Source organism: Mytilus galloprovincialis, chromosome 1, assembly GCF_965363235.1.
Source record: "Mytilus galloprovincialis chromosome 1, xbMytGall1.hap1.1, whole genome shotgun sequence".
Classification (NCBI taxonomy): Eukaryota; Metazoa; Mollusca; class Bivalvia; order Mytilida; family Mytilidae; genus Mytilus; species Mytilus galloprovincialis.
Genome location: NC_134838.1, coordinates 103,529,833 through 103,555,675, shown reverse-complemented (window position 1 = coordinate 103,555,675; position 25,843 = coordinate 103,529,833). Strand labels below are relative to the sequence as shown.

General features: G+C 34.6%; 3 long non-coding RNA genes across 3 annotated transcripts; all 3 read left to right on the top strand.

Annotated features, from left to right (window-relative positions):
• Window positions 1-12,711: 12,711 nt before the first annotated feature.
• Window positions 12,712-23,239, top strand: LOC143048053 (uncharacterized). The gene is made up of 3 exons (XR_012969727.1): window positions 12,712-12,861; window positions 19,700-19,845; window positions 22,807-23,239. It is a non-coding gene; the product is annotated as an uncharacterized LOC143048053 (long non-coding RNA).
• LOC143052420 (uncharacterized) lies at window positions 14,249-14,807 on the top strand. Its single transcript, XR_012971120.1, has 2 exons — window positions 14,249-14,458; window positions 14,763-14,807. It is a non-coding gene; the product is annotated as an uncharacterized LOC143052420 (long non-coding RNA).
• Window positions 18,761-19,387, top strand: LOC143052368 (uncharacterized). Its single transcript, XR_012971107.1, has 2 exons — window positions 18,761-19,038; window positions 19,343-19,387. It is a non-coding gene; the product is annotated as an uncharacterized LOC143052368 (long non-coding RNA).
• Window positions 23,240-25,843: the final 2,604 nt, after the last annotated feature.

Below are 25,843 nucleotides of genomic sequence, written 5' to 3'. Positions count from 1 at the left end.
TCAGAAATGTGCAAAGTGCCAAAAAGTGACCGGAAAAGCATTTCCACAGCAAATTCGCCTCCGCTACCAAAGGATAGAGTCACCGATATGATTCCGTTTACGACAACTGGTGTTGATTTCGCTGGACCACTATTCGTTAAAGATAATGGACTTGTTACAAAATCGTATATTTGCCTATTCACATGTGTTTGTATTCGTGCCGTACACCTAGAACTTGTTACAGATATGACAATCGATTCATTCAAATTAGCGTTTAGACGATTCGTTAGTAGGAGAGGAATTCCCAGTACTGTTTATTCCGACAATACTCTAACTTTTGTTTCCGCTTCACATGACATTCCGAAGGAAATGAACATTCAGATTAATTGGAAATTTATTCCGAAAGCAGCACCGTGGTACGGTGGATGGTGGGAGAGACTAGTTGGAATGACGAAAACGACATTAAAAAAGTGCTCGGGAAATCTCAAGTAAATTCTGACGTACTACGAACAACTTTGATAGAAATTGAACGTGTAATCAACGATCGTCCGATTACATATGTGTCGTCCGACTTCCGAGATCCACAATCGCGAACGACGTCACATCTACTGCGGGGAAGAAGATTATCGCAAGAGAACAATTCTGATTCAGAGGTCCATTATTCAAATTTTGATTTTACAGAAGCAAACAAACGTTACAACCATAAAGTAACTTTAATTGAACACTTTGCAAAACGATGGAGAATGGAATACCTCACCGGATTAAGAGAATTTCATCGCGTCGCAGGAGACCAAAGCGCACATGTGAAAATCGGTTCCGTCGTTCAAATCATGGACAATTCACCGATGTGGAAACTAGCAGTTATAGAATATTTGATCACCGGGCATGATGGAGTAGTGAGAGCAGTCAAACTTCGGACATCAAATGGACTGATTACCACGAGACCAATTGTGAAACTGGTGCCGTTGGAAATATGAACTTTAATTGTTAAAAGTGTTTTTTCAATACCCTTTTTATGAACAATACATGAACAGTAATTGCATTTTTCGGCCCCCAGAATGTTGTGAATTAGTTATAGTTTCAGTTTAGTATTTTATACTCTTTTATTTGCTTAACGCTTTATCGCCATTTACGTAACAATAGGCCCGCAACGTCGTCACTTGCCGACGTTCTGTTGTATATTCTTAGACTCTAGTAAAGCATACGAAACATTGAAGAAGCTTTTGTGTTTACTCACCTTTATTATCGATACGTCCAAAACACTAACTCTTATACTTATATCTGTACAGCTTTACAGCTTCTTATTTGATGGATTCAATACTGATTTTTACTGTATTGTTTTTTTTATTCTTTTCTTTGATGTTTCCAGTCTGATTTGTTCATGTATGTTTAATCACTGATTATTTAGTTATGCTTTAGTGTTGGCATTTATACTAACGTATCAGTGTTGATATTTTTAGCACCGTTTCAATCCTAGTTTTTTACATTAATGTTAAAAAAAATGTTCAATGCTGTTTCTGGATTTATAAATGTCCGTAGTGATTCAAAACTTACTTTTGATTGAAATTCCTTATTGATATTACATCTTGTTGGGGTGACTATATTCCTAGATCAATTTAACATCTCTTTCCATAATGATAACTAAAACAACAAGGAAATGTTGTTTGACTGCTGACGAGACAACTATCCACTTGATAGACCACTAAATGTTGATAATAAGAACTATTTTGTTAATTGTTTTAACCATGCGTATTAATCGGAAATGGTTAGCAGTTTTAATGTAATTCTTTTAATAAAATGTTGCACAGTAAGATAGGATCTGTATAGGTTCTTATTATACATCAACATTTCATTCAGTACAATGCCTGTACGCAGACAGAAATATGGTTTTTTTATTTTACTTGTTCCGTCGATTGATTGGTTTTGATTTTGCCACCTTTTACTTCCCTCTTTTAAATTTGCCTTGGAGTTCAGTATTTTTGTCATTCCTTTTTACATTGGAGTTCCTAGACTGGCGTTCGATCTGCGTTAATCTTTTTAGAAATTTGACTGAATGAGCGTTGTCTTTGACGGGTAATGTGTACCCTTATTCGTGCAGCAACACTTTTATCTTAATCAACATTTAAACTGGAAGTATATTCATTGTACAAGAATCAGAAATTTGTTGATATGAAACCCTTTAGTGAAGAAAACAACAAGAAGTGGTTCTGTTGTGCATTACCGTCAGTCAGTTTAATTGCAATTCAACAATCAATTCTGATCTCATCTTAAATGAGTATGATAAATATTGGGTATTGACATTTTGCAGAAACATCTTTTTTAGTCAAGGAGTCTTGAACTTCGAGTGAGCCTGATGTGAGCTTCTGCTCTGTGTTAAAACTCCAACTGTTTATGATTCAGGGCGGCAACAGAAACTTGTTTCTTTGTTAGGTATTGAAATATAGAATAACTGATACGAATTTGGTCTTTATCTAGTACATGATTTCAATTTAAGTATGTAGTTTACAGAATCCAAGATAAAAATAGTCATTGAAAGAAGGATAATACATAAACGGAGATCAATATATAAATGTTACGGTTAAAATATAGTGTTATCACTTCGTTTTCCTTTTTTGTATCATTGTCAATTAAAATTTAACCAGATTTTGGCTAGGAAAATAAATAAAATGATGTTTTTAAATCCATTTTTAACATTAAAGTGCGAAGCGAAAACCTTATACATTGATCAACGATCAATTTAATATTTTTTCTGAACAGAACATTTCAAGCATTTCAATGATTATGTCAATTTAGTCAGTAATTTAAGATATACCTTATGTTTTTTAACGTTTCAAGAGGTAAAAACTTTTGCCAATATTCATGAGACGTAAAACATTAAATCGAATTTCATAATCGCTCAATTTCCATTGAAAAAAAGAGATCATTTTCCAAATGCAAATTTATCAAAAATGAAAAAATTCAGACATGACTTAAGTGAAATATTTCGCAAAAGACCAAATCGACTGAAAATAATACTAATTGAAATGAGGCAATCTAGATCACAAGCCATATATAAGCTCATATTCAAAGTAAACATTAGCTTCTGCCTGCCATACATATTCGTAAACGAAATGTTTGATTGTATTTGTCGAGTATAGTTCATGAAAATTGCAACAATAGGAAATTCCAGCAAAATATTTGTAGTTTACTGCTTTTAATTATTATTCTTTTATCTTCCGCTAAATTTTGGTCTTCTGCAGTATTATTGTTGCTTTGATATTTGATATATTTTGTATATGAAATCGAACATTTGATACACTTTTGAGACTGACCCTGTTTTACCTTACATTTTCTTGTAAAAATTATCTCCTCAAACACCGTTTTCATGTTGCCACTACTCCTTTGCAACCGTAAATGAAACACAAATTTAAGTTACCAAACTGCTCGTTATATTTCAAGATCTTGAGATTGGTTTTGACCTGGTTTTGATACTCTTTATATATGAGAGTTATGCATCTATTAGTAATATGCATTCGTAACTTGTAACCATTGAGGATAGAGACCTAGCATATGTTGATTTGAGGTCATTGGTCAAAACCAGAAATAGAAAATTAAGTCAAGTTAATGGGTCAAGGTCATGTTTAAAATTTTGATTTTGGCTTGTATTAACTTCTTTTTATAACCCGTAAAAGATATTGATCAATTATTTCTACTTAATTGATTAATTATAGTTGTGATATGTCGTAACTTATACACACATTTTATTTCAAAGGTTAACTTGATATTTAATGGGAGTTTTCTTCCCTCTTATATCTAAAATTGCACGTATGGCGATGTTAAACAGTAACTTTGAAGAACTTGGTTTATAATCTTGCAATTGTGGCCAAGGTCACAAGTAAATTTCACATTCTCTATGTCTTCCTTCGTTTTATCTTCATATGCATACACGATAAAGCCATGAAAATTTTCGCATCAGGTTTCAAGCCATATTATTTATACAAGAGAACCGGGAATGACCCTGTATAGACCAATTGCAGCTTTGTTTTCCTTCATTTGTTCTCTGAACAATTTGGTTTAAATTGTTTATTCATTTCCCTTTAAAGGGGCACTAGCTGTCAAATTCATTGTAACCGATTTGACTCAAATTCTCATATTTGGTTTATAACAATGTAAAACATTTATCCAAACTATCAAAAGTCTAAAATAAACAGTTTACAGAGCATGGGGTAGATAATATATAGGTTCGTTTCGTGTGTATTTTAGTCCAGAAGCCATCTAATTAACTATCGATTTGACCTCAGATGACCATATAAGCGATGTTAACAAAAATAAAGATACGAATAGATTAAACCAACACGTGCAATTGCATTTTTATAGGTCTGTTTGATTTTATTTTATAGATTAAAAATAGATGTTTCTCATTGTTTTTAACCATATAAGAATGATTTTATGTGCATCGAATTAGTAATCAAATGATTTACCGTAGTTTCACTTTCATTGTTGACATTCTTTTTCTTTAAATAACCAGTACACGTACAATGCATGCGTTGTCAATCTCTAGCTAGGGGTTAACTTGAAGTTCACATGAATACCGGCTAGAATGATGATGACGTTTTCACTTGCAAGTGAATCAGTCAAAAATTATGTTTAATCGCTTATTTCAACAAAATTAAAGGAAATTGAGTGTTAAAAGCAAATTATTATTTCATTATTCCAATTTGATTAATGATTGATCTAAAAAAAATCATACTTTATTTTTTTATATATATCGTAGCTAGTGCCCCTTTAATAAGTAAATACAATACGTACGACAGATTCGTTCCTTTCGGCTGAATATTTAACGATAAATGTTCTATAACGTTACCTAAGAAATTTTATAAAAAAACAAAAAAGAAATTCTATATATAACCCGCCCACAAATCAATGAGGAAAAGAAAATGGTCAACAAATAAAAGAAAAATAAAAAAAATATGAAACTTAGACTATGTAAGATTTGTTATTTCTATACATTCAAAAACCATTGTGTTTAAACAGTCCTGATGATTATCATGATATTTACAAAACAATTTCAAATTTTTTATTTTTTTTATTCCAATTATAATGTCAAAAATGAAAGATAGAATCGAACAACCGTAACGAGTATATTACTTCCCTGTTCAGTAACCATTTACAGAAAATATCATTGTATTGAATGTTGATTAGCAACGACCAATACAATTAATGTTTTATTTAAATACTTTTGATCAATGCATTATAAAATTCTATAAGAAAGTGTTGAGAGAATTCGTGATAGAAGTGCTCAACTTAAAAAATGACAATGACATCATCCTAATAACATTAACGGTACTAGTTTTAATTCACCAGATGCGCATTTCGACAATACATGTTTCTTCAGTGATGCTCGTGGCCAAAATATTTGAAATCCAAAGCTTATATAAAAGATGAAGAGCTATAATCCAAAAGGTCCAAAAAGTGTAGCCAAATCCGTGAAAGGAATCAGAGCTTTGCATGAGGGAGATACATTCCTTAATTTATAATAATTTCTACTATTTTGTAACAGCAAATTTTAATAACACAAAAAAATCCGTATTTTCATGCCAGTACCGAAGTACTGGCTACTGGGCTGGTGATATCCTCGGGGACTAACAGTCCACCAGCAGAGGCATCGACCCAGTGGTAGTAATAACATTAACAGTACTAATTTTCCTGCACCAGATGCGCATCTCGACAATACATGTCTCTTCAGTGATGTTCGTGGCCAAAATATTTGAAATCCAAAGCTTATATAAAAGATGAAGAGCTATAATCCAAAAGGTCCAAAAAGTATTGCCAAATCCGTGAAAGGAATCAGAGCTTTGCATGAGGGAGATACATTCCTTAATTTATAATAATTTCTACTATTTTGTAACAGCAAATTTTAATAACACAAAAAATCCGTATTTTCATGCCAGTACCGAAGTACTGGCTACTGGGCTGGTGATATCCTCGGGGACTAACAGTCCACCAGCAGAGGCATCGACTTAGTGGTAGTAATAACATTAACGGTACTAATTTTCCTGCACCAGATAAAAGACACAATTGAAATGTATTAAAAAAACAATCCAGATGTAGATATTTTTGTGGATAAATTGGATATTGAATAGTGTGGTGGTACACACACTGTATGTTTAAAATCAATTGATGACAAACATGCTGTCGCGAATATTAATAACAATAGTTTCAAGTTCGCCCAGATAGCGAACACATTCTAGACATCGATATATGTCAACAAGATTAAAAGTAAAAGACCTGTACATGCATATGCATATGAACAATACCTCAGCGACGAAACAAAACAAAGAAAATCTAACAAAACATTGTACATATTAGAGCGATTGTAATGTTACTATTCATGTACTTTATATTTTTAAGGGTTATGACTCTTTTCAAAAACGTTTTTTCGGCCCTGATTTTGAACTTTCCGAATCATTGCTGATATAAATTGTGATACCAATTTCTAGATAAATATTCTAAAAATTGTACACATAATACCGCTTACAAACCCGAATGGAGAGACGCAAGGACTTCTGGTACTCCTTTGTCCTCTGCAGTGCATTTAGCGGAAGACAATTATATATATATTACTCTAATAGCAATAAAATAAACTAATACTGGTCACACAATTTTGATTGTCAACCATGAATTTATCAATTATGTGACCGACTAGTTCTTGTATATCTTCGAAATTATTGAATCTGTTACAAACATTTTGTTTGAAGAAAGTCAATCAAGTAAAACATTTTAATTATGCACCAATCCAAATCAATATATTTTTCTAAGATATTGATACTAAAGCTAAATAGAAAACGCTAGTAATACTGCTTGCCGAAATACCTGATGATTAGATTTAAAAAAATTGTCGTTTAAGGTGTATTCTTCTTTCACGTCAATCCTGAATCATTCTACAATGAATAAGACACAGAGATGTTTCCTATTTTAGAAAGTTTTTTCGTTGAATTGTAGCATATTTTTACAGATCGGGGTCTTATATTGACGAATATGCGGTATGGGTTTTTAACATTCCTCAAGATCGCATGGTGACCTATAATTGCTTTAATCCACTTATTTGAACACTGGTTGATAGTTTTCTCATTTTGGTCATCATACAACAACTCCTCATCCTTATAAGAAATAATGTGTATGTGATGTTAGTAAAGTTCAGTGGGACGGATGCGATCAACAAATCACCATACATCCAAGTATGGAATGAAAGAACATCATTTTTATAGCGGCACGTAAAGTTGAAAGATAATGTTGGGTTGTCGTACTTTTCTAGCAGTTATTTTTTAGACCTGTGATGGAAATAAAGAAAAAATATTCGAATGGAATATAGAGAGGTGTGATAAAATAAGCATTTATTTACGGTACGAATACGATAAAACTAAACGTTTCTAATGAGGAGGTTCAGATACAAAGATCTGGAATATCCAGAGCGGAAGATATGATTAATAAATTGATAAGAAGTTTATGTGCCCGCAGCTATAAGCTATTGATGAATTACAAAAAAAGATGTGGTATGATTACCAACGAGACAACTCTCCCCAAAAGACCAAAATGACACAGAAATTTATAACTATAGGTCACTGTACGGCCTTCAAACAAAGCCCATACTGCATAGTCAGCTATAAAAAGCCCCGAAATGACAATGTAAAACAATTCAAACAAAAAAAAAACGTTATTCCAATCGGATTGTGTCTAATGTCTTATCGTTTGTAGTTGTTAATCTAATATTTTTCTGTTATATTCGTGTGTTAAGGTAAAGATGATTAATCACCCAGTTCATTTATAAAATTTTAGTTTTTATCTAATTACTACCACAATTTGATATGAATTAGTATTGTAATTTTCATTGTTATTAATAACTGTTATATCAGTATTACAAATCTAATCTTGAATTCTATCCTAATTCTATCTTATTTTTGGGAATTATTATTTAGAAATTCAAATGTGACGTCGCTTGTGCGTTGATGGCTTTGGCTAACTCGGGTGTGTAAAATTATGTGCTGGTTTAGGTTGCTTTATGCAATGTATCCGTTTTTATTCTGTAGTTAGTCACTTCTTCGGTTTTATCATGTTTATCTATTTAGTCATTTTATAGAATTTACTGTTTGCAAAAGTATGAATGATTCCAAAATATAAGGACGTTCTTATCCCAGGCAAAGACCCCTAGTCGTATTGGTCACAACTTTTTGGAACTTTTGGTCCTCAGTGCTTTTCAATTTTGTACTTGGTTTGGCTTTCGAACGTTTTTCATCTGAGCGTTACTGGTTAGATTTGTGTCGATTGATTGATTGATTGATTGTTCGTTGCTTAACGTCCAGTGGCAAATATTTCATGCATATTTAGGACGAGAACAAGTTAACAATAAATACAATAGGTAGGTTATTGTAATAGAGGCCATCTAGGATGATGGTCGGGGAAATTTGGACTGCCACTGGAAAATGAGGGTATATTGGATAGGGACAGAATTTTTGACTTGTAACAGGTCACCTACGGACCCCTCAAAGAGTTGTTGCAAGGGTTCTTAACATGCAAAGAGCGTGGCACTCTCTTTACACGAGGCATCGGATTTAACGTTCCCCTTCTGACCGGACGCGACTGCGAACTTGATACATCCCGCACAGCCAAACGAACGCCCCGCTTCAGCAAGCGTTTTACTGCCGGTCGGGAGAAGACCAAGTGACCATATTTATATACCCCAGTCACCCTTGAAGTTGATTTGTGTCGAAGAAACGCGCATTGGACGTATTAAATTTTAAACCTGGTACCTTTTGTTAGCTATTATTCGTGTGTTTCTCTGTCCTATATGTTCTCCCGTTTATTTGTACTGTAGTTCTGTCAAGTAATCTTATCATTTTAATGTTATAATTCACATTGCTATACAAGCGGATGGTTTTGTCATGTCACAAAACCAGGTTCAACCAGCATTTATTTTCTTAAAATTTTCTGTACCAAGTCAGGAAAATGGCCATTATTATATTATAGTTCGTTTCTGTGTGTGTTACATTTTAATGGAGTGTTTCTGTTGTGTTTCTGCGGTATACTACTGTTGCCTTTATTTATGTATACAAAATGAACGGAGAACAAACATTTAACACATAAACTAACGACAACCACTGAATTACAGGCTCCTGACTTGGGACAGGCACAAACATACATAGACCAAACACACATACTGTGGCGGGGTTAAACATTTTAGCAGGATCCCAACCTTCCCACTAACCTGGGACACTGGTTTAACAGTACGACATAAGAGCAAACTATAAAAATCAGTTGAAAAAGGCTTAACTCATCAGATGGACAAAAATACAAGAGGACATAGCGGGGTACTTGTACATCCCAGCAACAAAAAGACACTAGGTACACATCTGCGAGTACTTACAGTTAACTGACAGCTAGTTCAATGCCACTAAGAACTTATAAAATAATCATGAATCTGAGACTAAATTATCAATCCGTACACATCAAACATCCAATGGATTTAGTATAAGACGTCATGAACAGACAGAGAAAAACATGGCATTGTGCAATGCCAAGATACAGGTATCGACAGATTGTAGATCCATGAATGTATATATGTATATAACATACTAGTAATATTTTTGGTCGTTATGTTTTTTGTAGATCTTTTTCACAACATGTAGCATGTATCATTTTTCTATATTCAAAGTCAGTTTTAAATTTTAATGGTTATATCAAAAAAAGTATAAATTGAAATGTGTCATTTTTTCTGCATTCATGTATTCATAGGCAGTTTAACGATTTTAAATAGATATAAAATCTGTGTTACTTTGACATCATGTTTGAGGTCGTCTTGTTTTCCTTTCATGAAAATATATAAATATAGTCCTTGCCCATTTAAAAACCGTATTACAGTGTCAACAATGTGTCTATATATATGCATTACCTAATTAAGACCATCTAAATAACAATTTTTCGCATGAAATTAACGACAAATTTCAGTACAGTTTAAAAAAATTAGATGTTGTAATATTTCATTTCAATTGAAATTTCGAAACAATATCAAAAAATAAAACAACAAACCGGGTATTTTACTTCCTTGAATGATAACCATTTTTAGAAAATAGATATCCATTGAGTGTTACATAGCAACTGCAAATACATTAATTATCGACATATTTCTTATGATAAATGCATTTTACATTTCACTAGAATATGTCGACAGAATTTGTAATCGAAGTCAACAATTTAAAATGGGAAAACGATACAATTCTTAAACAAGCAATCAAGGATGTATTAAAGAAATTTAATGTAGACATATCAGTGGATAACTTGGATATAGAAGATTGTGGAGATACAAAGTCCGCGATTATATATTTACAATCATTCAATGAAGTACAGGAAATCAGCAACAGTATAAATAATAGTGGATTCAAATTCACACAAATAGCCACATCTTACAAAAAGATATTTGCTAAAAGGATACAAAGTAAAAGACCTGAAACTATATATCTATATGAAGAATATCTTGGCGACGAAACTAGACAAAAAGAATTTAAAGAAGGAGGTGGCAATATCGAGGAAAACTTTTTGAGAACTGGACAGAAAAGGTGTCTTGCAAATTATGCATGTGGCATTGTGAACAACAGAGAAAGGGGAACGGTATATGTTGGTGTTAACGATAAAGGTAATAAGAAACTTGTAACTTATTTTCAGTTTTATTCAGAGCTACTGTAATATGTGTAAATTCAGAAATGATTACGATACTTTAAGATCTTGAACTTTAGTTAAGACGGATACAAGAAAGTTTGGGATATTCACCAATCAGGATTTTGTAACATGTTTTCTCCAACTATTGACAGTCGTTCCGAGTAAAGAGAAGTAGTGTATATATTAATAAGATAAGACCTTGTCGAATAGTACAGAGCTCCAGATAGGGTTGAACGAAATTAACGATAAGTGAAATTAACAGACATTGAAGAACCTACATTTGGTTCAATTTGTATCCAGCTGATGAGTTAGCCTTTTCACTGATTTTTAAAGTTTGGTCTTATGTTGTACTGTTACACCATTGTCATAGGTTAGGGGATGTTTGGCGCCTTCAAACGAGTATTAACCTGTCATAAAAGAGGGACGAAAGATACCAAAGGGACAGTCAAACTCATAAATCTAAAACAAACTGACAACGCCATGGCTAAAAATGAAAAAGACAAACAAACAACAGCAAACACGACACAACATAGAAAACTAAAGAATAAACGACACGAACCCCACCAAAAAACTAGGGGTGATCTCAGGTGCTCCGGAAGGGTAGCAGATCCTGCTCCACATGCGGCACCCGTCGTGTTGCTTATGTGATAACAAATCCGGTAAATAGTCTAATTCGGTAGGTCACATTCATGAAAGGGAAGGGTATTGTAGTTACGACGTAAGGAACATATCCGATATCATTTGTGAAACGGTTATTCCATAACGGTCAACCAACTCGTAATGACGTCCGTAAAATTTACGAAGGGATGATTTCAACTTCACCATTCATAAGCTGTATATGCCTGTCTCAAGTCAGGAGCTTTTAATTGTTGTTGTTGTTTGTTGGTTGCTATGCAGCATATTTGTTTTTGTTTATTATTTTACACATAAATCAGGCTGTTAGTTTCGTTTGAATTGTTTTACATTTGTCATTTCTAGGCCATTTATTGATAAATGTGCCATATGGGCTTTGCTCATTGTTGAAAGTCATACGTTGACCTATAGCTGTTATTGTTTTTGTCATTTGGTCATTCGTGGAGACTTGTCTCATTGGTAATCATTTCACATCTTCTTATTTCTTTATAAATATTTTTACCCGTAATATAGACGACAGAACAAGTCATACGTAAACGGCACAAAGTTACACCTAATTTGAGAACACTAGATATTTCTGAAACCGAGCTTAAAATATTGACCTGGTTATATAAACAATTCTTTCGTCCCAAATATTCGCATTGTTCCTTACATATGAGACTAACTATAATATATCAATATTAGCTTTTAATAACTGGGGATAAGGAAACTATCCTGAGCAAACATCAAACCTATAATCCTCAAAATTATCTTAATTTTAATGAAATTACCACTGATCCTTATCATATTATTAAACATGTAGCATTTGATAAATAAATAATCCTATGTTATTTTTTTTTAAAGATTTTAATACCTAAGTTTAACACGAGAATCTCCATAAACGTGTTCAGTCTTTAAGTCGTAATCAGACTTACTACTTCAGTAAATTCGCTAAAAGTCGATTGAGATCTGTTCAGACTATGAGCAGACTGTTCTGTAGTTTTTAATAAACTGTACTATTCAACATCATACTTAATTGTCTTCCAATCTACTGAACAATACTGAATTAATCGCAAACCCTTGTCTGATATTACTGAATTTACTGCAGTTACTGCAGTGGATAAGTCTACAAATTTAATGTAAGACTGAACAGGACTGATTTATTTGTTGTATAGAATTTCGAGCGATTTTAACATAAAAATAACCGTTTAAGACTAAAATTAATAGACAAGTGTTTGATGCTGCTAATGTAATGATCTTGCATTACCCATTTTTGTAATTTCAATCATGCAGTATACTTCTTTGTGTCTTTGTCTACAGATTAGATTTCATGTTTAGTGCCATGGGAAAACAGTTTCAGAATTAAAAATTTTTACACACAAAGATATATTAATTAAGTATGTGAAATGTTTCTTTCTAATTCAGGACGAGTTGTAGGACTGCGTTGCAATCATGAGAAAAGAGATCGTCTAAGAAGACGAATTGCGCAGATAATGAAGTGTGACTTGAATCCTCCTCTCAGTACAATTCATTACAGTGTAAAGTTTGTACCAGTGCGCAGAACAGATGGATATGATCTAGGTAAACATATTTTACAGTTATTTTTATTGCTTTCTATTGAATATTTTTTATGAAAATATATTTCTTAATAACAGAAACGATAAAATCCGTCACTAGAGCTCACTGTCATTTGAACTCATCAGTTCTCTAAATGCATCTCGTTTTGTAATTTCAATGCTCTCTTATCCATCCTCGGATTTCAAAGTTTTGGCTTTGAGCGTTCCTGATGAAGGTAAATCCAGAAAAGCGCTTTGGATGCATTAAAATTATTAAACGTGCTGTTTTCAATTTTTTACATCACTTGGTCGATACCTTTGCTGGTGGACTATCAGTCCCCCAGGGTATCATCAGCTAAGTAAACATTGTCCGTTTATAAATTTTGAAATTAGTATGAAACTAAGTTTTCAACTCCATCAGGCAAAGTTGACTTTAAATGAATTTGGCTATTTATTTTAGGTATTTTTGTCATATAGCTCTTCAACGGTTTCGGTACTTATACATCCTTGGATTTCAAATATTTGGCTTTGAGCGTTCCTGATGAAGATAAATCCAGAAAAGCGCTACGGACGCATTGAAATTATTGTTTTCAATCTATTATTCATCTTTATCAACAACATAATCTCCCATTAACGCAACTATAGTACAAAGATAGAAATTTAGAACAAAATGTTTTGGATGTACGAAGAATGATAATATTAAAATTTAATGCATAAATCATAAATCATTGACTCTCTGTCCCTTCTCCCAAAAAGGGAAATATAGCACAGATGACATCATAAGAAGAACAAAATCTCAAAATCTATAATTTAAGCCGAAGTTCAATACAGACTTTTTAATATTGATTCACTTATAAGGTCTTTGCATCGGAACTAAACACACTAAAAAACAGTTGTTGGCATGACACGGGTTATGTTCTTCTCATATAGTTTATGAAAGTATGATACTAAACCCCTAACGGGAGGGATTGTGCCTGATATTCATATGATGAAGCCATAATCTTTCAATCAGTTTAATTGAGGTCTGGAGCTGGTATGTCAGTTAACTGCTAGTAGTCTGTTGTTATTTATGTATTATTATCATTTTATTTATTTTCTTTTGTTACATCTTCTGACATCGGACTCGGACTTCTATCGAACTGTATTTTAATGTGCGTATTGTTATGCGTTTACTTGTCTACACTGGCTAGAGGTATAGGGGGAGGGTTGAGATCTCATAAACAGGTTTATCCCCGCCGCAATTTTGCGCCTGTCCCAAGTCAGGAGCCTCTTTCCTTTGTTAGTCTTGTTTGATTTTTAATTTTAGTTTCTTGTGTATAATTCGGAGTTTAGTATGACGTCCATTATCACTGTGCTAGTATACATATTTTTTAAGAGGCCTATTCTGAAACTCATTCATCATTTATTCTTCATGGGATCATCATTTTATATTGTTAACGTTTCATTGCGTACATCGCTTTATGTGCGCCAGTTTTAGGAGTTTTATAAAGGACAGTGTAGGAATCCGCGTTACTTTCCCCTCTCTTCTAATGACGTAAACTGCTCAGCGAGTCGTGTGCACAACTGCAAAGAACATTCAGCGGACACGTTGTCCAAAAGATCAATTCGTGGCTAACCACAGCGTGAGTTACCTTTAAAACATTACAAATTATGTCTTTACATTAGCGATGAACTGTTTTAATATATTTCCCTATGTTATAAAGAAACTATGAACATTTTACCGTTCAAACTGTTCGTATCTGCGATTACACGATTTAATTCAAGACAGAACCCGACGTGTGCAAGAATATTCATCTATTCATAATTATAAAGAACTTTAACAGCTTTATATATCTACGTACTGTTTATCCGTATTTTTAATGGACTTTAACATGTTTAATTATCATTGAACACATTGTAAAATTGTATTTATATTTGTATTTTCAGTTTTTCACCATTTGGATTGGTAGTGAAATAAAAGTCAGCTCCTGATTGTTTTATCTTTACTTAAACCCAGTCGTCTTGGTTACACTCACTGGTCAGGCCAGTACAGTGAAAAAGCTACAACTTGCCTGTTGTTTTTCTTGGATAACGTACGCCACTCCACGACAGTCAACAGACCAACAACGTAGTTTCAACGACAACGTAGCAACGTACATACGTACATAACTTTACACTGACAGTGGACTACATATCTTGTGTGTACTCGGCAGCAAACCAACAACGTTGAACAAACATTGCCGATTTACATCATGGATCCCAGTCACGCGGAACAGCAAGAGGTTCAGCCCTCAGAGGGAAATGTCCCAGATCTAGAATTATTACAAAATCCGTCTAAAACAACAAATGTAGATGAAAATGCCGAGACTAGGCGAGTGCGTGAACTTACCGAAAAGGGACAGGGAGCCTTTATAGAAAAACGTGACAAGTTCTATCACGACTTAGAGGCCCTATGGTCAAACCTAGACTCTCAGTTATTAGAAACGGCATAGCCTCCCAACGACCTCCAGCAATTGTTAACAGCACAAGATAAAATTGTACAAGCCTGTACTAAGTATCGCAGGCTCACAGACGAGTACTTGACATTTCTGAAAAATACAAAAACATTAGACAGCCTTCAAGACATTGATACGTGCAAATTTTCAACGGATATCCGAATGTCTAAAGTCGAACTGGCAATTGAAACTTTGCACGAGCATCGCCTTACCTTGACAAAGGCTAAATCAACAAAAACGAGGACATTTAAGGGAAAGACCACCTCGCACAGTGGGAGCTCACACGCCTCCGACATGTCGAGCCTAGCAAGGAGAAAGCGTGCCAAGGCAGAGTCCGCTAGATCAAAGATAGCCTTTGCCGAGCAAGAAGCTGCCCTCCTAAAGCAGGAGGCCGTTTTACAGGAACAAACCCTATACAGACAAACAGAAATCAAGGCCGAAATGGAACAAGAAGCCATCCGTGCAAAACAAGAGGCCACACGTAGGAAAGCTGAAGCGGAACAAGAGGCCACACGTAGAAAAGCTGAAGCGGAACAAGAGGCCACGCGTAAAATTGCCGAGGCTGCACACATGAAAGCTCAAATGGAACTGGAGGCTGCTCACCTAAAAGCTCGAATTGAACAGGAGGAAGAGCACATCAAAGCTAAAAAAGAACAGGAGGCCGTTCGCAGGAAAACTCAAATGGAACAGGAAGCCGCACGTGCGGTCCGAGAAAAAGCCGAACTTAAGGCCGCTATGAACATTCTCGAAGCAAAAAGAGAAGCTGCAGCCGCAGAAGCCGAGGCTCGTATCCTGGAAGACGATGGCAGCCAAGCAGTTAGTGATCTCCCTGACGAAACGGAAGACCCTCTCAAGCGTGTGCAAGATTTTGTCAATAAACTTCCTGTATCAACTGTTGTAAAGGAAGTAACAGGACCTCAAAAGAAAGAACAAATTCCTGTTAAAATTGAGCTGAGACATGAAGCACCAGCGTTCGTGCCATCTGTGGCACTGAACTTGCCACCACAAACACCTGAGGTCTTGCCTACACGTGCTAAGTCACCAGATAATAATGTATTCCAAGATCTGGGAACAGTAAATGGAATAGGAAAACGGCGTTTCAGCAAAGATCCCTGTCTCACAGCAAAATCAAGGCATTATAGAAGAGATCCCTGTCTCACACCTAATACAAGGAGCTATAATAGAAGAGACCCCTTCTGCACACCTGCAGCAAAACAACCCTACGTTAGAGATAACCAGATTTCTCCTTCGCAAGGACTTGCTGTTCTCCCGGCTAACAAGCTTTAACGACCAGGCAGAATCATTTCATACATGGAAAGCCAGCTTTAAAAATGTCATAGACGAACTACAAGTTTCTGACTCGGAACAAATAGACTTACTAATTAAGTGGCTAGGGCCAGAGTCTGGTAAACATGCCATAAGTATTAGGGCATCAAATGCCAACAACCCAACAAGAGGCCTTCACAGATTATGGGAAAGACTGGACGATCGATATGGTGCTCCAATAATGTTGCAGACGTCTCTCGTCAACAAACTTGACAACTTTCCAACACTGACAAATAAAGACAACTCACTCCTTTACTATTTGTCAGACATTATCTCAGAAATAGAGTATCACAAAGAAAATCCCAAGCTGGGATGTTTGCTAGCTTACTTCGACTCGTCAAAGGGGGTAAATCCTATTGTGGAAAAACTACACAAGAACTCCAAGAAAAGTGGATAACAAGGGCTTCAAGATACAAGTCTAAATATGAAGTTGCCTTTCCACCTTTTACAGAATTCTCTGCCTTCATCAGGGAAATGAGCAAAATTAAGAACGATCCTGGGTTCATCTTTGGTTCAAAGGTAACACCAAATACAAAAGACGCTACGCCAAGGTTCACACCTCAGACGTACTCTAAAGTCAACGTCCATAAGACGGCTGTTGAACAGCAAACTGAAGACAGCAGTCAACAACAAGGTCTGTGTATCCTACACAATACAAAGCATACCTTGAATGAATGCCGAGCATTCCGAGCCAAATTTATGGAGGAACGCAAGGAACTGTTGAGGCAAAACAATCTTTGCTACAAATGCTGTGATTCGACTATGCACAGAAGTCGTGATTGCAACGCGAGTATCAGTTGCAATGAATGCGGAAGTAAACAACACACCACCGCATTACACACTAATCGAGTGTACCAAACCAAAGGTGCACCGCCTAGATCAGTCGACGGTGGGGAGCAACTTGAGTTAGCTGAAACCAAGCTAACCTCTGTTAGTTCAACTTGCACAGATATCTCCAAAGACGGCAACAGCAGTAAATCTTGTGCCAAGATACTTCCTGTGAATGTCTTTCACAAAGATAATCAGGACAAAGTAATTCGCATGTATGCAATTATTGACGACCAAAGCAACCGGTCTCTCGTGGCTCCTGAATTCTTCAGCCTATTCAACGTACACGCAGAAACAAAAGATTATTTGTTATCCACATGCTCCGGCAGCAAGGTTACTTCCGGTAAACGAGGAAACGGCTTTGTCGTGAAGTCTGTACAAGACAATACTAGAACCAATCTGCCTGAACTGATTGAATGCGATAACATTCCCAATAATCGGAACGAAATTGCTACACCTGAGGATATATTGCAATATCAACACTTGCAAGAACTACAAAATCATATCATCCCGATTGATGGAAAATGCAAAATCCTATTGCTCATTGGAAGAGACCTTATAGAGGCACATCATGTCCTTGATCAACGTCTAGGACCACCAAAGGCTCCATTTGCGCAAAAGTTAAACCTGGGTTGGATTATCGTTGGAGAAATACGCTCCGATAAGCAACATGTTCACCTTGAACTCACTAAAAAGGAAACAAATCCAACTTGCAGTGTTGTGAAACCACATACAAAGAAATTACCTGAGTGTAATAAAACCAACACCCAGTCAAATGAAATTCAAACTGATTCGTCTAAACTTTATCCCCGTTTACATGGGCAACCGAAAATGAAATCAGCGACTTCAATCGTCAGATTTGCAGAAGCCGAAAAGTTCACTTCGGAAGCAACGCCACCAAAAGTGAATGCCGACAAAGAAAAGTACATCCGTAAACATTCAATTCCCATGGAAAGCTTCAATTCGCCTTTGAATACTCAAGGACAAGAGGAAAGCAGAATAACCAATTCCAACTTAAGTCACAGAGAAAAGGAACATGGTACCGGATGGTCTACTGTACGCCGTAAACGTCAAGGAAAGCACCCGTCTCGCAAGACGTCCTCGTTAGATCGCATATCCGTGTCGAAAGGAGATTCTTCCATCAGAACTACAGCCATGGAGTTGGATCTTAGATCGCCGCGATCTCGTCGGAAACACCGCCATATCTAAGATAGAAGCTGTGAAATACCCAGCCTCCCGTTGGACTACTTCTAAGTGAATATTTGTACTGTTGTTATATATTTAACATTTCGATAATGGAATAGTGATGTCAGATAGACCTCAGACGGGGAGTATTCTGAAACTCATTCATCATTTATTCTTCATGTGATCATCATTTTATATTGTTAACGTTTCATTGCGTACATCGCTTTATGTGCGCCAGTTTTAGGAGTTTTATAAAGGACAGTGTAGGAATCCGCGTTACTTTCCCCTCTCTTCTAATGACGTAAACTGCTCAGCGAGTCGTGTGCACAACTGCAAAGAACATTCAGCGGACACGTTGTCCAAAAGATCAATTCGTGGCTAACCACAGCGTGAGTTACCTTTAAAACATTACAAATTATGTCTTTACATTAGCGATGAACTGTTTTAATATATTTCCCTATGTTATAAAGAAACTATGAACATTTTACCGTTCAAACTGTTCGTATCTGCGATTACACGATTTAATTCAAGACAGAACCCGACGTGTGCAAGAATATTCATCTATTCATAATTATAAAGAACTTTAACAGCTTTATATATCTACGTACTGTTTATCCGTATTTTTAATGGACTTTAACATGTTTAATTATCATTGAACACATTGTAAAATTGTATTTATATTTGTATTTTCAGTTTTTCACCATTTGGATTGGTAGTGAAATAAAAGTCAGCTCCTGATTGTTTTATCTTTACTTAAACCCAGTCGTCTTGGTTACACTCACTGGTCAGGCCAGTACAAGGCCAGCTGAAGGACGCCTACGGGTGCGGGAGTTTCTTGCTACATTGAATACCCATTGATGGCCTTCGGCTATTGTCTGCTCTATGGTCGGGTTGTTGTCGCTTTGACACAAACTCCTTGAATGCCACCAGGATACCAAACGATCTTCATTTTGCACTTGAAATAATTATAACATAATGCATACATTTCACCGTTTGACAACCTAGAATTACAGACAGACATTTTCTAACATTAAAGCACTTCTTTTACAGATGATATTTTTGTCTTAGAGATTATATTTTACACCGTGGATAAATTCAATCGACTCTACACAGTAAACGGAGACGTGTATCAAAAAAGTGATGCCTGCCTATTTGGACCTCTTAGACCAGCAGAGATACGAGAATGGGAAACACAGGTTATATATTTCAAATTTATTTTTAAATGTAATGACATAAAAAAACAAAAGTTCGCAAAGGAGATTTATATGTAAGTTAATGTTACTATTGTAAGTACACTTCGCATTCATGAATTCCATTGTCAGTCAACTATGATAAACACATTTTGTTTGGTACCCAGTAATATTCAGTATCAGTACGAAACGTTATTTTTCATTATTTTTTATTCTCCTGACAAGTCACTGACTTTGATGTTCTAAAAAGTGAAGCGTTCTTATTATTCAATTCTTGTCTTTGATGGAAAGGGGAGGGTGGGTGCAGTTAACAAATTCAGGAGAGCTGTTCGAGTGCATACAATCAAGTCCTGTTAAAACATTGTTAAAACATTTGAATTTTTTTCTCTTGACAAAAGACACGTATACCTAATTCCAAACTAAAAGAAAAATCGAAAGAGTATGTCTTGCTTTGTTTCAATTAAAAAACTGCCGAATGTAGATACAATTATCTTATATTCAGAGAGGTAAATCAAATTTTATAAAAACATCATAACAAAACCTTATCTAAGACTGACATTATCAAGATGCTTGATATTTTGATTTACAAAATATAAATGGTGCTAGCACTAGGCTTTACCTCAGCTATATAGATGATGTTCTCTCAGTAAATTATTCAATTTTGACTATGTTGAACGCTTCTATCCCATCGATCTTGAACCTAAGGCTACAACCTATACAGTTAGGTGTGTATCATATCGTCACTTACATCCAGAAATTGACAATAGGGGTCGTTGAGAACAAACTTTTACGAAAAAAGATGATTTATTTCACCAATTTGAGAACTTATCATTTCCATATAGCAACATACCAGCAGCGACTGCATACGGAGTACATATCTCCTAGTTGACACTATATTTCAGAGGTTGCATTTCTTATCATGACTTTAGCAACATAGTGTTACTTATCACACGGAAGCTACTGAACAACGAGTTTTAAGGGGTGAAGGTGAAATATTACTACCTTCAAAAATGATACAAACGCTATCGCAAGTTGGTTGGCCGATATCAAATATGTTTCGGAAATGACGACGGATATATTTCAATTGTCAAAACGACAATCCCATTCACTTTTCTTCGAGTTAGAACTATCAACGATTTGTACTAACATGAACCACGTGACTGGTTTCACATGTTTGGCAGGATTCGCTTCCCTTCGGAGCATTTGAGATCGCCATAGTTCTTTTTAAAGGAGTCCGTGTTTCATAACCTAATTTGATGTTGTGTTTTGTCTACTTTTGTTTTGTCTAAAGTCGTTCTCGTTTTTTGTCCCAGAATTTCAGTTTGTTTTTGAGTTTGAATGTCCTTTTGGTATTTATCGCCTTTCTGTTATTGAACTTGTAAGTGCCACTGTATGTCGCCGCTTTGAACTCGTATGTAATGCAAAGATCAAATACTGGTCGCCTCAGAGTCAGAATGTTATTTTCGAGTCGTATGAAATGTTTTCCATGGGATTGTTACCATGTTAACTGGCAAGCTAAAATTTTAGATTAGAGATTCGATCTAGTAAAAAGTAGAAGTTTAGTTTATATAACTTTCTCGACCTCAACATGAATTTAATTTGCCACTTGATGTTTTACAACTATCCGCATATATATCCACAGACTTAGATTAAATAAATATTTTAATTGTTTTGTTTTAAATTTGACAATTATTATGATTATTATTTCTAGAAGTAGCAGTATACAAATAAAACATAGATCAGAAAACATTGTCAACTGCAGCGAAGCCAAGGTTGACAATGCTTATTCGAGTGGTACCAATCTACTCTATCAACCTCTCAGTTATGTGCTATTTAATGTATTATACTGAATAGACTATCATTACTGTCTTACAGATTTATTTTATATTAAAAGTTATTATATGACGTCACGGGTACTAGAAAAAAAAATTAGGTACCAGGATTATAATTTAATACTCCAGGCGCGCGTTTCGTCTACATAAGACTCATCAGTGACGCTCAGATCAAAACAGTTAAAAAGCCGAACAAATACAAAGTTGAAGAGCATTGATGACCCGAAATTCAAAAAAGTTGAGCCGAATACGGTTACGGTATTCTATTCCTGGGGTAAGAAAATCCTTAGTTTTTCGAAATATTCAAAGTTTTGTAAACAGGAAATTTATAAAAATGACCATATAATTGATATTGAAAAGTGAGGCAAGATGTTTTAATTTTATTATTTTGACATTCAAATAATTAAATCTGAGCTAAAACGTAGAACTTAATTAAAACAATTGTAAAAAACTGGATCGATAAATAATAATTTTGTGGTGGTTATGTTTGTGTTAATCTGTACGCGAGCTTATACAAAAAGCGCACTAGCTGCTTTTCAGTACAAAAATCAATCTAACTAACTTGATAATTGGTCTTATTCTATCATCACACACAGATTTAACACGGTAAAACTAATTAGCGTACATTTTATTTTGAGAATTTGTAACATCAGATGGATCCTTATACATACGAGATGCTTTTATTTTTTCAGGCATACACTGTTAATGATTATATACATATATTTAACTTAAGATTAAAAAACAAATATTTAAGTCATACGTGTCATGTATATGCTACGTTCCTTCGTCAAACAAAAAAAAATCATCCCTATCAAACAGAAAGGGCTCTATCGTGTGTTCTCATTTTCTTCTTTATCCTCATCAAAGCTTTTAATTAAAGATAATTTCTTTAATGAATTGATGAAGCACTAAAAATATATAATTTGGATGTAAAAAAATAAAACTGTGTTGCACGAAATGATAATTTCAAATTTTACTGTTAAAACTGAAAGTGAATGCATATTGATCTGTCATACGAAAGTGAATACATCCGGATTTTGTAATATATTCTGATTAACCTGATATCGACCACTTATATGCGAAAAATAGGTTACATTTTATGGCTGTGACTATATGATTCTCCTATATTTTGTAGATTCAACATAAACTAATGAAAGAAGCAAAAAATATTGAACTTCTCGAAAAAATTGAAAAATATGAAATAGATAAAGCTGAAAACGAACGTGTAATAGATATGTTCAAGCAAATGACTGAAGAAGAAAAGATACGCAAAGAAGAAAAAGAACTGTCATTCAAACGAAAAAAGGGAGAATTGGAGACAGAAGTTTCTAGATTAAATCAAATACATGAGGATATAAAGAAAGAAAATTATCAATTACAACGTGAGAAATCAACACTTGTAAAAGAAAATAAGACATTAATACATAAATCAAAAGTATGTGTAATTTTGTGATAAACGGATGAAAATTCTTAATGTGACTTCATTTAATGACCTTCAAAAATAAAACCCTAGGACGGATTGATTATAGATGTATGACTATGTCTGAATAAAGGACATATGACAGAAATGTGTCTGTTTGGCCATATAGGAAGCATTACTTACGTCAGGAACATCACATTCAAGGCAAATGTACACAAAAGAAGAGGATTTGAATGGGTTGGTAGTGATTCGTTGATTTGTTGTAGACCATACGCAATACGCCCTTATTTTTAGAAAAAAACTTGATGGTCCATTCCATAGAAACTCATCGTAGAAACCAGCTTTTGAGATTTTATCACTGGTGCTGATGCTCTAGTCTCAAATAAAGATATAAAATGTGCCCAAGGCGATATTATAAATCAACACTCCTAGACATACCTTAGGTTGAATGTTAAAGAAGGGGAGGTATAATAAGACAACTTGTTGGCCCCATGAATAAAACAAAAACATGAAAAAAATAAATCAATGAAATGACATTTAGATGTTGACGATTCATAGTTCTGTCAGGTATCTGTTTATATATTTGTCGATTGATTTTCTGTTTAAAATCTCGGTATTGCTGATCATTAGGTATATTTAGTTTCTCCATCTCTATCTTCTGTAGTTCATTTTCAAAACACAAAAGAGTGAAAAATCCTCACTGACTACATCGGCAAAATTTTAGCTGTTATTAGATCCTGACCTGCTGATCATTGAAAGTTGTGATTTATAGTGTCTATTCATCTTTCAAATTATCATATGAGGCAAAACGCAAAACAAAAATTGTAAAATCGTCGTTAAAAGACAATAACATCAATATCGATTTGTATTATTTTGCTGATCATTTATGTTTTCATCTTTCTATGATAATTTCTAAAATATATGCTTTAAACGCCAAAAAATTATAAAAATTTCTAACATAAGGCAATGACTCTAATAAGGAGCAGACAGCTGATTACTACCTTTCCACTTATTATATAACTTATCTGGCTGATCATTTTAGATTTTTAAAGGTTCTCCTTATATATCATATTTTGTAAGATAACAGAAAAATTGAAAAGAAAGATTAAATTTGTCATTTAAGTCCAATAATTCCTACAATAAATCGTCCATCAGTTTTGACGAATATGGACAATTGATAGGACACATTATTCTCTATTTATAACTATTTACAAAATATAAGACAAACATTGCACTTTACACCTATTTTCTATTTAAGCCATGTCGACAACTTAGTTGACAAGCAGGGTCATCGGACACATTTTTTTAAACTTTATTTTAGTTTGTAACAAATATTTTATTTCGCTCAAGCGATTTATGGCTATTGAACAGTGGTATATTACATTTGTCTTTATATACCCCTATGAGGATTTTTGCAAAGTTTAATTTATATAAACATGGCCAACTGGTTTCAGACGAGAATATTTCTATAAAAATTATGAACGGGGGTCGACGACGACCGTAAATCAGACGACGGAAACAAAGTAAAAAGCTCACTTTGCTCATTGGTCCAGGTGGGCTAAAAAACCCTAGATTTACTAGCAAGAAAGTTTATTCAGAAAAGAGGGGTGGAAGATACTAGAGGGACAGCCAAAGTCATAGATCGAAAATAATCTGACGACGCAATGGCTAAAAAAGAAAAAAATCAAACAGACAAATAAAAGTACACAAGACACAACATAGAAAACTGAAGACTAAGCAACACGAACCCCACTAAAGTGGGGTGATCTCAGGTGTTCCGGAAGGGTAAGCAGATCCTGCTCCACATGTGGCACCCGTTGTGTTGCTCATGTTATTACATACCCGGTAAATAGTATAATTCAGTAGGTCACATTCGTGAAGGGGATTGTAGTTACGACATAAGGAATATATCCGATATCATCTGTGAAACAGTTATTCCATAACGGTCAACCAACTCGTAATGGCGTCCGTAAAATATCGTATCAATTGGGAGATATATACTCCGTATGCAGGCGCTATTTGAATAATGCTACATAGAAATGGAAAGTTCATAATTGAGAAGCTCAAAACATCTCTTTTGTCATAAAGTTTTGTTTTTTCTATTTAAAGGGGCACTAGCTGACAAATTCATGTTTATCGATTGACTCAAATGCTCATGTTTGATTTAGAACATACTAAAACGTATATCAAAATTATAATAAGTCTGAAATAAGCATTTTACTCGATGATATTTATCAAATTTTTGTGTGTACTTTAGTCTAGACGCCGTCTTATTAACTATCGAGATGACCTCCGAATACTGCCAACGATCACATAACCCGATATTAACAAAAACATTAATATAAATAGATTGCAACCTCGAACAATTGGATTTGTATAGGACTGTTTGGTTTCATGTTATGGATTAAATATGAGTTAATTCAAATTATTACCTGTAGAAGTATGATTTTTTGTGGATCAAAATGGTTCACCTTTGTTTCACTTTCAATGTTGACATTCTTTTCCTTTCAATGGCTAAACACGACGTATGCATGCTTAGCCAATCTCTAGCTAAGTTAAAGTGAAGGTCACATGAATACAGATTTAATGAGGTCGAATTATTCACTTGCCAGTGAATTATTCATCAGCCAAAATTTGTTTGCTTTTGTAAAATTGTACAAAATTGGATGCTAAACACGAATTTTTATTTTATTATTTCAATTTTAATAATGATTGAACCAAACGAAATCATATTCTATTTTTTTCAAATCGC